The following is a 17,060-nucleotide window of genomic DNA, read 5'->3' on the forward strand; positions in this document are numbered from 1 at the left end:
ATCATAATCCAAAAATCTCAGAACCGCAGAGAAAAATCCTTGAAATGCATTCTCTCCACCATTGTATGTCTTCAGAATCCTTGTATTGGTTTATTGTTTTCTTGGGTTTTTTTGCTGACCGTCACTGTTTACCTCATTATTAACTTTTATATCAGAACTCAACAGCATTTATAAGATTCTTTAGCAACACAGTGATGTCTGAACTTTTCCCATTTATGGGTAGAATCTGCTACTGTTTTCCAAAGGAATTAACAAACAACCAACAACAAAAAAATTTGAACAATCCATGATCTGAAACTAGCCAGTTCAAAGGTCTCTTGGTTTTAGTATCCTTTCACTGTTGATACAGGAATTATGAGAAAGGAGAATAAACACACAACCAGCCATTCTTTAAGAGAAGGGAAGCAAGGGCTGAGTAAGTAAGCATGGTGTTCATTCCCCAGGAAAAGTTTGTTCTCTTGAAGGACTTTTCCTTTAGATATTTGCGACACTGCCTTCCTTCAGTTTTGTTTTGTTTTCCTGTGTTTTGTTTTGAGGCAGCCATGGCCTTTGCTGGATGACCATGTGTGTAAAAAGGGGAGGTAGGGAGGGAGGAATGAAAGAAGGGAGGGAAGAAGTAAGGGAGGAAGAAAAGGAGGAAGGGAGGGAGGGAGGAAGGAAAGAAGGAAAGAAAGAAGGAAGGAAGGAAAACTCATGTAATAAAGCAGCGATTGTGAACTGAGAGTTAGAGCAATTGCAATATTGGAGTGTTTATAAAACTTTGGGTGCTGACTCAGCCATGACACATTCACCTTTTTGGGAAAACTCAGGGAGATTTTTTTGGGCAAAATTCTGAGATTTTTGTTTTCATAATTCCAGGAGAAAACTGCCACCACTAACTTTCACATTCTTAAGAAACTAAAATTTGACTTGGGTTAATCACCAGAATATTTATTGTTTAATGTAAAAAGGAATAAAATTTATTGTGAATGAAGGTACTGGCACTATATATATAATTTTATGTTCTAAATGTAAATTAGAAGTATTCCTTTGATTGAAAGCAACTTTCTTTTTGTCTTTGGCTTGCAAAAGACAAAATAAATCATTTCAGAAATGTGTTTCTCTCTGTATTTTTCCTTGAAATTGTCATTTGTGTAGAGAGAGGTGACCAACAACCAATGCAGAGAATTTTTAATGAGACATTTCAGGCATCATGGAAGATTTGAACCATCATGGATAGTTCACTCATGTGTAATGACCTAAACAAGCTGCTCATTTTACTATGCAATGAAAGAAAAGTGTAAGAACCTTCCATGTGGTAAAAATGTTTTTCCATCCTAGAGCATGGATTAAGGAAATTATGACACACTAAAAAATTAATAAGCATACAGTTTGATAGGACTTTTGGTGAAAATTATCAGAGACAAATAGTAGGACAACTGTTAAGTTGGTGCAAAAGTTATTGCAATTTTGGCAATTCTTAACCTTTTAAACTGCAATTACTTTTGCACCAACCTAATAAATTGATATATTTATAGGAAAACTTGAATTGGAGCAATAAATATGCCCTGAGGCTCTGGGGCATCATAAAGTATTTGTTTTAGTCTTTGTGATTTATTGCTTTATCAACAGGTCAGTATGTATGTTCAGAGATGGATAATTCACACTTAAATCTTGTTTTTCTCTATTCTCAAGCTTAAATTACAGGTTAAGAGCAGAGGCAAAATAACTAAACCAAAAAAAAGGCTACAGAAAATATGTAATATTTAACTTGAATCTTAATTTCAATTTAGAGCCCAGTGTTGAGTTTTCACATCTGTCTAGGGGCAAACACCTCTGGTATTTGTCAATAAGCAAAAGAAAAATATTGGCTTTCAGATAACAGGCATTTGGTGAACTGGCGACAGTCATGCAAGCGAGAATGTTCAAATGACTTCAGCTCTTTCTAGCTTCATTATGTCAGGCTGGCAGATCACATATGGCATTATGGAAATCAGCAAATGAAAACCATATTGATCAGCATTGAGAACAAATGTAAAAAAGGTGGTCTTGAGGAGGAGCCTCGGAGAAGAATGCTTTCCTGGTCAACCTGATAGGCCCTTGTTAAGGCCTTTTAATCATTTATTAACGTAACCCTCCTTCTTCCCTTTCCACTCAGATTACCTCAGCCACAGAGCATCCTGCTCCATTTATCTTTTAATGTTTCCTTTATTTAATTTATTTTTAAGCTCTAAGTTATACTCTGATTTCAGAATTGAGTTTTACTTTTCATGGGATTGTTTTAAGTGACTTAAATGACTTTTCCCAACAAGGCTCACCAGGCATTCAAAGGAAGAAAAGCATTTGCTGAGATTCACCTATCAGCAAATAATTTACTTGGTATGCACCACAACCAAAAGCAGAAAGACAGAGACAGTCAGCCAGACACATAAAAAAAAGAGAGAGAGAGAGAGAGAGAGAGAGAGAGAGAGAGAGAGAGAGAGAGAGAGAGAGAGAGAGAAAGAGAGAGAGAGCAAAATCTGAGTTGTTCCTAAACCAAATTCTCTCGTTAAGGTTTGGGTCAGTGTTTCAATTTTTCGGTCTTTTTTTTTTCCAGGGTTTGGAATTTAGCCTGGTAAGATTACTTTAGGTCTAACACTGGAATCTCAGTCACCTTTCTTTTTCCTCTTCATCCTGTGACTTCAGTAGAAAGCTGGAGTTTCCTTTTATCTTGTTACTTTGGGAGGAAAATTAGAGTAATATTCTGTCTGCCTAAGGGAGAGAGAGAAATGGAAGTCCGTGGTTTGTGGAGAATTCTGTGTTCCTCGAGTGTTCTCACCTGAAATGCATCTCCAGTTTTGTAGGTTTCCTGCCTTTCCTAAGTCACGTTCAGTCCTGGTTTTGAACGGGCTTGTTTCTCTCCTCCTCTTCCCTTCCAACTTCTGCTTCCCTTACATTGTTTTGTCCAGGTTCATCATTTTTGGTAAGACATTTCAAAGGTGTTTTTTTTTTTTCCCATATGGAACTGTGTCCTTTTGTAGTGATAAGTAACCTGTGGGTGTGATTCTTTGGAATATTGATTAGCATATGATAATAATTGTTTCTACCCTGGTTTGGGGCATCAATCCCTCCTGAAAGAGATTCATACAAATATGAGAAAACTGAAATACAGTTATAAGTTAATGCCCTGAAACTGGTGCATACAAACCACCTCTATGATGAACTCTATTCATGAGTCATTCAGATAATTGACCAAACAGAATATTTGCTATTTTTCCCCTTTTGAAACCACTTGAAAAAGAAAAACTCTTCAACATTGAACAATTGAGGTATCACTGTCCTATAAATTTAACATTGAATTCTGAAATAGGTATTCATAAACAGCAAAAAATGTGGTTAATCTCTGGGTGCTCTGGGTGATTAAATCATTGTACTTTCTTTTTGCTCTGGACTCCTTGTCTGTGACCGTTGGGGCCTGATTTTTTAAATCTTTGCTTTCCCATGCATTTGGAGGGAATATTTGTGATCGATTTAGATATCAAAAGATGTACAATGTGTACATCTAATTTATCTAACTAGAATCAAGAATTGTGTTTTACTTTGGTTTTTCCCTTGAGATTCCAAAGATACATTCAATAATGTATTTGAAAAAAAAATCCGTGTATAAAATCTATATTATTTTTTTCTTCTTGCATGCTCATTGATTTCTGAGTGCTTTTCCTCATAGACTCACATTACTATCCCACTTTCTTTTCTGGGCTCTACATCAAACAGTGTAGGAATTACAGCAGGAGTGCTATCTGTGCAAGACTTACTCTCCTTGTTTGTTGCAGAAGAGCAGAACATGAAACAGTGAGTGGACTATGCAGAAACCCTCTCCCTCTCCAGCTCTTTTTTTTCCCCCTCTCCCTCCCTCCTTTTTCCAATCTTCCTCTCCCTCTCTCTCTCTCTCTCTCTCTCTCTGTCTCTCTCTCTCTCTGTCTCTCCCATCCTCTCTCCCCATTCCCAATGGGAGTGTTGTTTATAGAGCATTATAATTTATAACTGAAGAGAGTGGATTTAATTTCAGTGGAGAGGCTCGCCAGCAGGGCGCCAGCCTGCAATCATATGAATCAGCAAGCTGCAAACTCTATTGAATGGAAAGTATTATCGCTGGCCACAAACGGACACTGTTTCTCCTAAACAACTCCCTTGGTGCAGGAAGACCTTGTCTTCATTCATCTCTTTTACATATCTACTTCTGTTTTAATTTTGCCATTTCCTAAAAGTGTTTTCTCTTTAGATTGCAACTTTTCTCTAACTACCTTATTTCCTGAGCCAACATTGGAAACTGCTATTGTATATTTCTGGATGATTTGATATTTCTTCTGTCTCCATTTATACCATGTATGACTTTAGTTTTCCCTTCTTCCTGCATACAAGTCTTTTTCTTTTAATGGGAGCTGTTAAACATGCAAACAAGACTGTGATGAACCATTAGCATTAATATTGTAAAATGCTAGTCAGTTTCAATCACCTAAAGTTTTATTTAATCATGGATGTTTTGTTTATACTTGGATATATTTTCTACATTCATGGAAAGATTTATTCTCTTGTCCTTCAGACATCTGGGAAATGATTTCTTATTCTTTACATGACCCATCAAATCTCTTGTAATGTTAATATCTGTACCTTTATACCAGGTTTTACAGTCTTTTTTCAGAAAGTGCTAGAATATGTGCATGACTTTTTGTGGTTGGTATTTGTTTTAATCCAACCTCTGCTGCTCTCATGTAGCTAAGCTAGATCTCTGAATCATTTTTTAAAAATCAAGTTGGACCTACAAAGCTGGTACCTTTTTCAAACGTATTTTATTGAATTCATGTACCTGTTATAATTGTTGGTAATTTTGGTAGTGAACCTTCGACTGAGATTAGACAGATTGCATTAATAGTGCATCAAATATCGGGCTATCTTCATTCAGACTTGAATAATTTCAACACTCATATCTTAACAATGAAATTCAAGTTGCACAACTATCTGGCTGACGATACTGATATTTGCTTAAGGGGAGAAAGGGATAATACATGAGGCAGTCAGGAGGCTCTTGTAAAAGAATTCTATTTAGACATGGGTGGGAAAGCCAGACTAGTCTGACTGCATTTGTTTACAACAACGGTCTTATACATTTTAAAAATACTAACAAATACAAAAGTTGACAAATAACCAAAATATCAAAACCCAGAAATGTGATATGAAGTTCACATTTTTTTTATTGTCAGAAATGTATTTATTTTCTTGTAGATGTAAGGGGAAATTATATATCAGCTTGCCTAGTTCCTTGACACAATTTTACATCAACAAGTCAAAATATGTGTAACCACAATTTTTCTCATTTAAAGTACAAACTTAGGAATCCACATGTATTGATAAATTTTCTCCTTTAAAGCCTGAGAATAGAGTTATAGTCTTGTCTGTCTCAGCTTGGAATTTTTTTTTTTTTTTTGCCTTTGATTACTCAATAAGAATCACACATAGGAACAGAAAATCAATATGTTTACTTCTGCTTATTTTCAAAATTGAATGTTGCTATGGTTTAATATCAGAGAATGGATATCCAGTGTCAGCCTAGGGAGGTTTCGTTTGGTTTAGTTTTAAATTCCTGCCGGTGGTAGTTGTAACCTCTATCAACAATTAATTATCAACAAAAGTAAAATTTCTTATCACTTCGTTTTTATTCCCAAAAGCAGTATGGGAAATGAGGAAGAAAACTGTGAGGTGATTGCAGGTGAATGTGTTTCTAAATCCTTTTATTCCTGACTTACAACCAGTTGGTAAGCCTGGCTCATGACGTGTGGATTTTTATTGAGAGAAGAAAAAGTACAGGCAGCTCTGTAACGGATATCTTTATACAGAAATCTTGTGCATTTTTAACATCCTTGTGGAGGAGGGAGAACCAGAGTGAAGCGCAAACATTTGAGGAAGGTTGGAATGACTCAAAAATGGTGAAAAGCCTTTATCCGTTTCTTTTCCGAGGCAGGCAAAGGGAGGTTTTTGTCCTTTTACTTGAGTCTTGTGGGCATACTTATTGTGTTTTGTTTGTTGCCGGTTTACCTAAAAGATGTCCTCCTTTCTACCTGTAATGTAATGTAAGGTTCATTCTGATTAAGTCCTATTTTTTAGAAAAATTCTACCATAAGAACTCTCAAAACCCAATCTAGAACAGATAAATTCTGTTTGCCTGCATATTTAGAAGCAAAAGATTAATTTCTTTAAATTAGTGCCCATCATTAAATTGATTCCTTTGAATATTGAAGTAGAAAAAGACATGTGGTAGTTATCTATGATTCAAGTGAAAATATATATTGAAAATAGAATCATCTATATATACATTTGTCCAAAATCTTTGTATGCTACTAGATTCAGAAATATAAATGAAGTGCAGGGAAGTACACTTCACTAAAAAGTTGCTTTTTTGTTCTAAAGCCAGGTTGTTGTTTTTCGTTTCTTTTCTTTTTTCTTTTTTTTGCACAATTCTTGCACGTTAGAGTGACCTGACTTCTTAATAAGTTATCTGATGCCTTGATCAGAAAAACCTTTATAAAAGAGTGGATTTTTAAAATGTTACTAGGTGACATTGTAGAAATCCCTACCCTGGTCATATAGGGAGTATATTGCATTTTTATAATTGCTATTGGCTTCCTTGACTGTTCATATCTAGAGTTTCAAAGCGTTGTTTTAATAAAGCGTGTTCGGGCATCTAGGCCAACAGCTATGTTTCCCCTGCCTGTAACTCTGCTTCTGGACCGTGTGCTTGGCCGACTTCGCACAGCTTAGAAGTCAGCTGCATCTGTGTGAGCCAGCTCTGCTTTGACTGGGAGCAGTTGAGTACACCACTTGTTTTCTTTTCTAAATATCACAAAAGTTTTATTTTTCCATTTACTCAGGCTTTCTAAAAAAAAATGATTGCCTTGGGCTAAATGTTTACCAATTTTTCTAACGTCTATGCTTCCAAAATATAAAAAAGATCATGGCCTAATTACTGATTGTAGTGGATAGCACTGTGGTCGATCCAGTGAAAACTGTGACCTTGGTGGGGGATGGGGAAAGGCCCAACTGGTGGCTGCTTTCCTCACTTTTTGGAGCTTTGATGTGTTCCTGCAACTGATATAAGTGCAGGGGGGTTCAGGGAGAGGCAGCTGGCTGGCAGCGACAGATTAAAATATTTCTGACCCACAAAAGTAACCAAATGCCCATATTTCTTCATTTAACATAATTAATACCTTGTATTTCCACTGACTTTGATAAAGTGGCCTTCCTCCTCCCACCCCATCCCCCTTCCCTCTGTCAACTTTGGGAAGACTGCAAGAGATCTATAGTTAAAATACTCTACAGATGATGAAGGATAGCATGTCTTAAAAAAGCTAACATCAAAAGTCTCAATTAGGTTGCTGCCTAGCAGGAAGCTTATAACCACATTAAAATGGAAAAGTTATTTCATTTTTAGTATACTGTATTTCAGCAGCAAGGGTTGCAATCTAAGCAAAATGAAACATTTTGGTTTGGCTGTCAAGTAAATCCACATTTTGTTATAAATGTGTAATTACAGGAAATAATATGAAAAGAAAAGTGTTAAACATTTCTTATCATATATTGTTATAGAGGAATTTGGTACATTTGGAACTTAGAAAAAGTCTGGGATGGATTTTGGTCATGTTACAAGGTCTACTTGTTGCATTTAATTTGAAGCAGTTGTCCTTATTTTGTTATCACAGAGCACAGTGTTTTTCAACTTTTTTAAACGACAGAGACAGTGGCACCAAATAGTCCTATAGGTTTAGGCTATATTTGATGGATTGTGTGATTGTATCAATGTCTTTTTTTTTTTTTCTTCCCATTTTGCACCTCAGTGTACACATTTCTGAATGAAAAGACAGACGATGTCTTTATTTTAAACAATCTAAGTAATGGTTGAGCAAGCCATCTGGAAAGGTGATGTCAGCTGAGGGCAAGGGTGGTGGCTGGTGAGGGTAGTCGTCCGCCTTTTCCCCCCAACATACACATCAGCCTCCGCAAATCCAGTTTCATGGTGCTTGAGTTGCTGTCTGGTTGGTTGAACTTATTCTCCTCAGCTGATATTTAACTATTACATTGTTCTGGAAAAATATCAGTACTACCTTCTCTGGCCTTTACAAACGTGATTTCTGGACAAAGATGAGCTGCACTGATCTGCTATGATGGACAGAATTCAATTATATTACTCTCAGAGGGGTAAAAGGCACGCATTTAATGCCGTAACTAGATTGGACTCCTACTAAGAAATCCGAAATTTGTGTTTAATAGCCAGATAAATGTAGAGCTGATTTACATTTACAGGCGATTGTAGATTTGGTTGATAGGATATAAAGTTTGGTCTGTATGTAGATGGTGTTACTACCCCAAATGATATATAGAGAGGGTACCAACTAAATATATATATATATATATATATATATATATATATATATATATTTATTTATATATATATTTATATATGTGTGTGTGTATATATATATATATATATACATTTTAAGAAAGGAAAAAAACAATTAAAATTGTAATACTCAATATATACCAATAACAAAAGATGAATACAAGTCACGTTTGACTTCTGCAATTACAAGAGGTGCTCAAAGCGGTTACCATCAGCATCAAGACACTTCTGATTACGGCGAACTACTGTTTGAGCAATGTTGACCAGTGTCCACTTGTATACATTTTTTTGGCACCCCCAGTGTACATATCCTGGTCTTGCACTATTTTTTTTATTAAGTAAAAATTGAGGGTATCTTATTGGAAAATATCCTGGACTAGTAAACAGACAGTGGCTGCAATGGTATGGAGCCACCAGTCTTACAGGAGTGTGTGTGGTTCCCATAAGAAGGGGCAGCCCCATGAAGATTCTGATTCTCTGTGGGGTGGGGAAAGGGACAGAATCATTTCATGAGGGAGGGCTCGTAATGGAATTGCACAAGTGCTCCTGACAGCTGGGTTTCTTTTTAATTCCCCACAAATAGATATTTCATATGTATTTGTCTCCACAGAAAGGGGGTTTTCTCCTCTTACAGGAGGACGGACAGACACACACACCATATTTTATTTGGAGATGTCCCCATAGAATTCCCCACTACCTTTTCCCTGTCTGCTGTACAGCAGCAAGAGGGTCCCAATCGTAAACCTCACGGGTATGGTTCACTGATTTGTTTGGACTCTGCATTTATTTTAGCAGACTTCTCTGAGAGCTTTTTGCAGTTTTCAGCTTTTTGTTACTGAAAACAAAAATAAGTAAACCAGTTCAAGGATATAATTCTCTTTCTGAAATTGATTCGGTGTCATAGTGCTCTCCTTGGGGAGGAGCTATATCTCCAGCCAAGACTGGAACCTGAGGAACCAGTCCTGATGGAAGATGAGAAAGAACAGGGTATTATTTTACATTCTTAATGTTCCTGCCTTTTCTTATTATTTGAGACATTCAAGAGGACCAATATGGTATTAGAATTTTTTCCTTAAAAAAAATTATATACATACGTATATCTTGTTCAAGTTTTAGATGTACTTCTAGAAGTTTAGTCTTACTTTGTGAAAGATCAGGCCCACAGTCTAGTCATATTCATTCAGCCACTTTCCGTTGAACACCTATTGTGCGATATAATAGTGAATTCCTAAAATGTATTTACCAAAATAGATGTCGTTCCCATTATAGGAGTGAAACACTGCAGTGTGCGTGATAAATATCATTGAATGAGACATTTCTTCTACATGAAAACATAGGGGATCAATTCTTCACAACTATCAGGAAATGGGATAGTTTCTTTTCTACTAACATCTGACCAAGAGATTTTAGGTTTGAAGGAATAGCTACAATACATTATTCCAGATTCTGCCCAGATTCTGTAGAACTGCCCAGATTCCTTACTTAATTTACGTTAAAGGTTTCATTGCAGAGTCATTTCTGGAATATAGGTTAATGAGTGGTAATATTTCATTAGGAGTCAGAGAAACAAACAAATACGATGCAAATAGGCTGAAGATTTAATTGACGTGATCATATTGTTAGGCACTGAAATCAATGATAAGGATGTGACTTTTTTTAAATTTTGGAGACATCGATGTTGGGAAATTTATAAAACCCTTATTAGGAGGCAGTAAAAGTACCATGCAATTATGTGTATAGTGGTTTTGAAACACTGGTATGATATTGAAGTGTCTTCTAAATCATCAAAGAAATTTGAAATTATGTTTAATATAGTTTTTGTATTGAGCATGATTCATTCTTTTCTAGTTTCTTATATGTTAGTATTAACATATGATAGCTATGATTCTTCTCCATTAATAAGAATGTTCTGTTAACCCTAACATGTTATGTCCTGTTTGGACCACTTTCGTGGTCTGTTTTAAGAATGCTGAACCATATAAACCTTACCATGGGCATTCAGATTGAAAGGTGATGGTCCCTACTTGGTTCTCCATAGAGCTGTCTGTCCAAGAAGCAGAGTGCTGAGCAGGCCTTCCTGGGAGAATGCATGCCGTGATGGTTTCCACCCATTAGATTCCTACTCCTTTAGATGCCCTTTCCTCTCCTTACAGTTTTCTTAGTTATCTGATATTTTTCAAAGGAAGCCCTCTTAGGCCTCAGGGTACCTAAATTAGAGACTTTTCTCCCAATGGAAGCCCTGGGATCCAGAGGAATCGGAACAAACACACCTAAGAATGCAGATGCTCTGCAGGAAATCACTTGCTCTTACGGCCCATCTTTATTTAGCTCGGCCATACCTACTTCAATAGCATCATGCATTCTGGGGTCATTAATGTGATTTTTTTTAAATTATTGTAATTTATAGAGAACTCTTCACTTACATTATTGCCTTAATTAATCCTTGAAATACTTCAGGCGGTAATTATTATTTTATATTCTATAGATGCGTTAACTGAGTCTTAGAGATTTGAAGTCATTTCAGCTCAGTGAGTTAAGTGTTAGATCTAGCTGGGAGTCACACTGGGGTTCTGTAAATCCAAAGACTGACTTTCCACCATGTGACACTGCCTCATTCTTTGTGATGGTAATGATCATAGCTCAAGTAGGTAATTGCTACTTTGGCTTCTCAATGAACAAAGGAAACTGAGTCTCTTGATAAGTTTTCCCCCATTCTTGCTAGTTTAGGGGATTCCCCTTCTCAGTTCGTTTTCATCCTCGTAAAACAAAACACCTTTCTCAGGAGCTCCTTTTGGCAAGTTATAAACTAGAAAAGCCTTGGATTCCTTCATGGCATATTGTTGTCATATAAAGGAACTTATATAATGATAGCTTCATCAGTCTTCCCTCCAACCTACTTCTAGTTAAAAGGCAGTTTATGACAGGGCTTCAAAATGCTAGGTTACAGCCCTATGAGCATTTTCTTATTATGAGAAATAGGTAGATATTACCGAATACTTACTTCTTAGCAGTGTGGGGGATGAGAAAACTTTGTTCCTTTCTCAATTCAAGGAGCTTTAGTTGGGAAAGATGAAGCAATAATGCATTCGAAGTACTTAAAAGATGAAATGGCCAGAAGGCATAATATGATCAATTGCAAGATTAATTGTACAGCTAGTAAATGCTTTGCATTCAGGGAAAGGAGAATCACAGTCTTTGAATTATATCATTGACAGAGTCCTTAAGAGAAGGTAAAACTTTGCAAAATTAATATACAGGCTTAAATTTACATAGCAAGATATTGCCATATCTAGAATTCAAATTCAGGCCTTTTCATTGCCAGTTTCTTGCCTGGACTATACTCTCTCCCTGACCTTTAATCACTTAGATTTTGAGAGAGAAATGAAATCTTGCCATCAGTATCTTTAAGCTTTCCTATGTAATGTCTACATTCTGAAAGATCTTCTTGATGACTCTTATACACCAATTTCGTATCTGTTTACACCTATCATGTAGAGCTGTCTCGGCCCTTGAGCCTTTTCTAGTTCTCTTTTCTCCTACACTTTGTGTTTTGAGTTTAATCACTACACTGCAAAATGGTTTGACGTAATTTTGTGTAAAAAAAAAAAATGAAGTACTCAAAATTTATTTTGAACAGCGACGTTGAATCATTAATGACTGCATGGAGATTAGGTCATAATTTTCTCACCTTATTCAAATGTTTATCTCTAATTTTTCTACTGCCAAAGTCTAGAATTCCAAAGTGTCTTTCCTCGGTAATTTAATTAGGCCACAAGTTTGAGGCTTAATGATGGATCAAAAAATGTATGATATGCTTGAGAGATCAAGACAGCAAATTGATGACTGTTGTAGCAGAGGTTGGCAAATGTGGGAGAGGGAGCAGGTCCTGTGCTGCAGGATCTGAGTCAATGATCAAGGTCAGCCTCAGTTCATTAACTCCTTCTGAGGGCTTATACTCATTGTAAATATAACTTCTCATACCTTATATTCTAATTACAATATAGTACGGTTTGGGAATGGCTTTTGTTCACTCCAGTTCATGTCCTAGAGTAATATAGGATGTTGAAAGATCTATAGTAGTATAAGTTGATTTCTGGTCATTTGCCTTGTTTCCTAGTACCCACAGATGGAAAATTTTACTGCTCAAGATACAGAGGTTCTCATCCATCGGCACATTAGGCTGGGGGCTGGAGGGCCAGGGGGAAGGCTATTCTTAACCTAATCATCTAAAGCCATCATTTGTTTTAAGAAGTAATATACAGGGATTTTTATTGTGCTCTCAGCTAACACACTTTTAAAAATTGGCATGTAGTTCATGCTAATTTTTGGGACCTCACAACCAAGAAATATGTTTTTTTTCAACAATTCTAATACCCATTTCATGCTTTGTTTACACAGTACCATACATTGTTTTAACCATAAATTGCTATAAGCCTACTTTTAGCTTGAAGCAAAACGGTAAATGACTTTAAACGTAACAATTTTTATGAAATCTAGAATGAAGATAACATCTTATATGTCCAGTCCTTTGCACAGAAGTATAATAACTTGGTTTGGAGTTTTACCCATGGATAACCTAACTGTGCTGTGAGATAGCATTCTTTTATTTAAGGATTCCTCAGTGTGCTTTAGAATCTCTCAACACCAGCTTTCATAAATAAACACAAAATCAGAAAAGCTAATATACTTTTTCATTTGTTATAGAGATCTTAAAGACCATTTGAGAATCAGACAGTTGTGTTGGTGATGTGAATTAGACTTTTTTCAAGCTGAAGATACTTTTGGATATTGCAAAAATTTTTTGCTACTCTCATTTAAAATAGATTTTGTTCCTTTCAATTTCTGTAAGTTGATTGTAATAAAGAGGAAATAATTAACATTCATTTTCTAAGCATTAATTGGGTCCTCCATGCATAGAATTTTACAAAGCCTTCAATGAATGCAGGTACCAGACTTACCCTTCTACCTGAAGCAAACTGGGCAATTATATGATACAATGGTTTTCAAGTTACTGAGTATCAGGCAACTAAAGACAATGATCCCTGAGAGATGGGAAACAAATGAAGTGAGCCCTGCAATATGTCCTGGCACAGGAAGGGGGAATCAAGGTAAGCACAGTAGTCTTTCTGACTGGAACAGATGAAGCTGGGATTTGGAGGAGGCCAAGGTGTCTAGCTTTCACAGGTGAGAATACCATACAGGAGAGAGCTGCACAGATAGAGAGCCCAAAAGACCTGCAGAGGATACCCTACAAGCCTTCAGCTGAGTACTAGTCAGTACACAAGAAATTACCCAAGGTCCAGGGAAGATTCATCCAAAAATATTAGAGGGAACATTCATTGGAGCTCGTGCAGGGCTGGAAATAGTTTTTGTTTCTTCCATTTACAATGGAGAGAATACTCAGAAGGTCTTTGCTTCCACGGTAGGGCAAAATTTCTCCCAGACTATACAACTTCAGTCCAGCCTAACAAAGCTTAAAAGCAAGACCCAAGGTATATCATAACCAAATTGCTTAAAGCCAGTGATAAAAAGAAAAATGTGCTTTTTACACTATACATGAAGTGTTATAATATTCCCTAGTGGTAGACTTTGATAAGTTACAAATATGTGATATAAATCCTAAAACAATCACTAATATAACAAAGATTTATATAGCTAATAAGCCAACACATGAGAGAAAATAGAATCCTAAAAATATTGAATTAATCCAAAGGAAGTCAGGAAGAAGAAAAAGAAAAAAGGGAACAAAAAATATGTGGACAAATAGAAAACACATAGCAACATGGTAGATTGAAACCCAACCATATCAAAATCATATAAAATGTAAATGGCCTAAACACCCATTAAAAGACAAATTGTCAGGTTGAATAAAAAAGATTCAATTATATATTGCCTATAAGAAACCCACTTAAATATCAAGACACAAATAGGATGAAAGTAAAAGGATAGGAATAATAATATAACATGGTAACACTAATCAATAGAAAGCAGCAATGGTTATATAGTGTTTCCCCGAAAATAAGACCTATCCGGACCATCAGCTCTAATGCGTCTTTTGGAGCAAAAATTAATATAAGACTCAGTCTTATTTTAATATAAGACTGGGTGTAATATAATATAGTATAATATAATATAATATAATATAATATAATATAATATAATATAATATAATATAATATAATACTGGGTCTTATATAATATAATATAATACCAAGTCGTATATTAATTTTTGCTCTAAAAGACGTATTAGAGCTAATGGCCCAGCTAGGTCTTATTTTCAGGGAAACACAGTATTAATAAAAGTAGACCAGAAAAAAGAATATTATTACAGAATAAGAGGTCATTCATAATGTTAAGGGTGTTAATTCATGAAGAGGACCTACCAATTCTAAATGTTTATATGCCTAATTACAGAGCTTCAAAACATATAAAACAAAAATGAACTGCAAGCAGAATTAGGCAAACACAATTATTGTTGAAGATTCCAACATCCGTTTATCAATAACTGAATAAACAGACAATCATCAGGGAGAGAGACAATCATCAAGGTTACAGAAGACTTGAATAACTCTAATAGCCAACTTAATCTACTTGACATTTTTATATAATATATATGAATATATATATTCATATATATTATATATATAATATATATGAATATATATATTCATATATATTATATATATAATATATATGAATATATATATATTATATAAAAATGTCAAGTAGTATATATATATGTAAACCTCCATCATCACCTGCATTACCATCTTTGTTTCAGGTGCACACAAAATATTTACCATGATAATCCATATTCTGGGCCATAAAACAAGCCTTAATACATTTAGAGGATTTCAGTCATACACAATGTGTTCTCTGACCACAATGCCATTAGATTAGAAATCAGTAATCACAAGATATTTGGAAACTAACACTTCTAAAAAATCATGGATCTAAGAAGAAATAAAAATTAGAAATTATTTTGAGCTGAATGAAAATTAAGACACAACATATCAAAATTTGTAGGATGCACCATAGCAGTACTTAGAGGAATATATATATATAGAACTAAATGCATATACATGTTAGAAAAGAAGAAAGGTATCAAACTGATGACCTCAGCTCCCATCTCAAAAAACTAGAATAAGAATCAAAGTGGAAATCAATTAAATAAAATCAGAAAAACAATAAAGAAAATCAATGAAAGTTTAGTTTCTTAGTTTCAACACCAAAAAGTGTGGTCCATAAAAGAAAAAAATGATAAATTGGACTTCAAGATCAAGAACATCTGTTCTTATAATGACAGTATTAATGGAAGCCATACACTGGGAGAAAATATTTGTAAATCCCATATCTACAGAAGGACTTTTATCCAGTATATGTAAATATGTAAGAACTCAATAATAAGAAAACAGCCAACTTAAAAATTGGGCAAGTGATTTGAATAGATTTCACTGAAGAAGAGATACAGATAGTAAATAAGCACATGCAAAGATCTTTAGCATCATTAATCATAATGAGATGTCACTACACACTTACTAGATTGCATAATATTAAAAATACTGATCATACCAAGTCTTGGCAAGGACATACAGCAGCTAGAGCTCTCATCACCACTGTTGGAAATATAGAATCATACAACAATTTTCCAGTTTATTAAATATTAAACATTTACCTACTATATAGGACTAGCCATTCCACTCTTCAGTTTTTAACCAAGAGGAATGAAAACGTGTCTTTATAAAGACACGTAGTACATCAAAATTCATCTGTAGCTGTATTTGTCGTGGCCAACAACTGGAAACAACTCAAATGTCCATCAACAAGTAAATGGATAAATAAATTGATGTTCATCCATAAAATGGAATATGACTCAGCAATAAAAAGGAATGAAGTTTTGATAAATGCAATAACATGGGTAGATCTCAAAATAATTAAGTAAAAGGAACCATACCAAACAAGTACTATATAGTTTTATTTATATAAAATTATAGAAAATGCTGACATATTTATGGTAATAGAAAACCAATGAATGATTTCCTAAATGTAGAGGTGGGGTGAGGGGAGAGATGGATTACAAAGGGGCATGATAGATATGTTCCATTACCTTGATTGTGGTGATGGTTTCATGGGTGTAGACATAGGTCAAAACATCAAATTTTACACTTTAAATATGCAGTTTATTGTATGTCAATTAAATTGTTAAATTCTCTAGGATGGCATTGTCTACCCTCATTCTAAATTCTGTTTAGTAATGCTATTTTGAGACTTTTGGTTTAATGTTCCAATTAATCCAGTAGGTCATTCCTTTGGAAGTTAAACATTATCTACCCATTGTACTTACCTTGTTTCCAAACCCATCACTATTTAATGAGAAAACCAAATCCAGGACATTTTGATTCTGAACTAAACCAATAGAATGGATTTTTACATAAGAACATGTGTAACAGCTACTAAATGCATAATCTTTTGTCTTACATTTCTACATCCCATAATAAAGAAAATATTAGACACTTGTATCTTTGAACGTTTAGGTTACTGTTTTGCATTAGACTCTCAAATACAGACTCAAATTCTGAACATTTTAAAAAATTACCTCTCACATTCACTAGTATGGCTCTAGAATGTTTGGTGGGCTATACTCACTCAG

At 35.0% G+C, this 17,060-nt stretch overlaps 1 protein-coding gene across 30 annotated transcripts in view; it reads left to right on the top strand.

The window, feature by feature from the left end:
* Positions 1-17,060, top strand: part of BCAS3 (BCAS3 microtubule associated cell migration factor) — a 520,381-nt gene that overhangs the window by 329,208 nt on the left and 174,113 nt on the right. The window lies entirely within an intron of this gene.

This window comes from Rhinolophus sinicus, chromosome 12 (assembly GCF_057876585.1).
Source record: "Rhinolophus sinicus isolate RSI-liver-muscle chromosome 12, RSI-T2T, whole genome shotgun sequence".
Taxonomy (NCBI): Eukaryota; Metazoa; Chordata; class Mammalia; order Chiroptera; family Rhinolophidae; genus Rhinolophus; species Rhinolophus sinicus.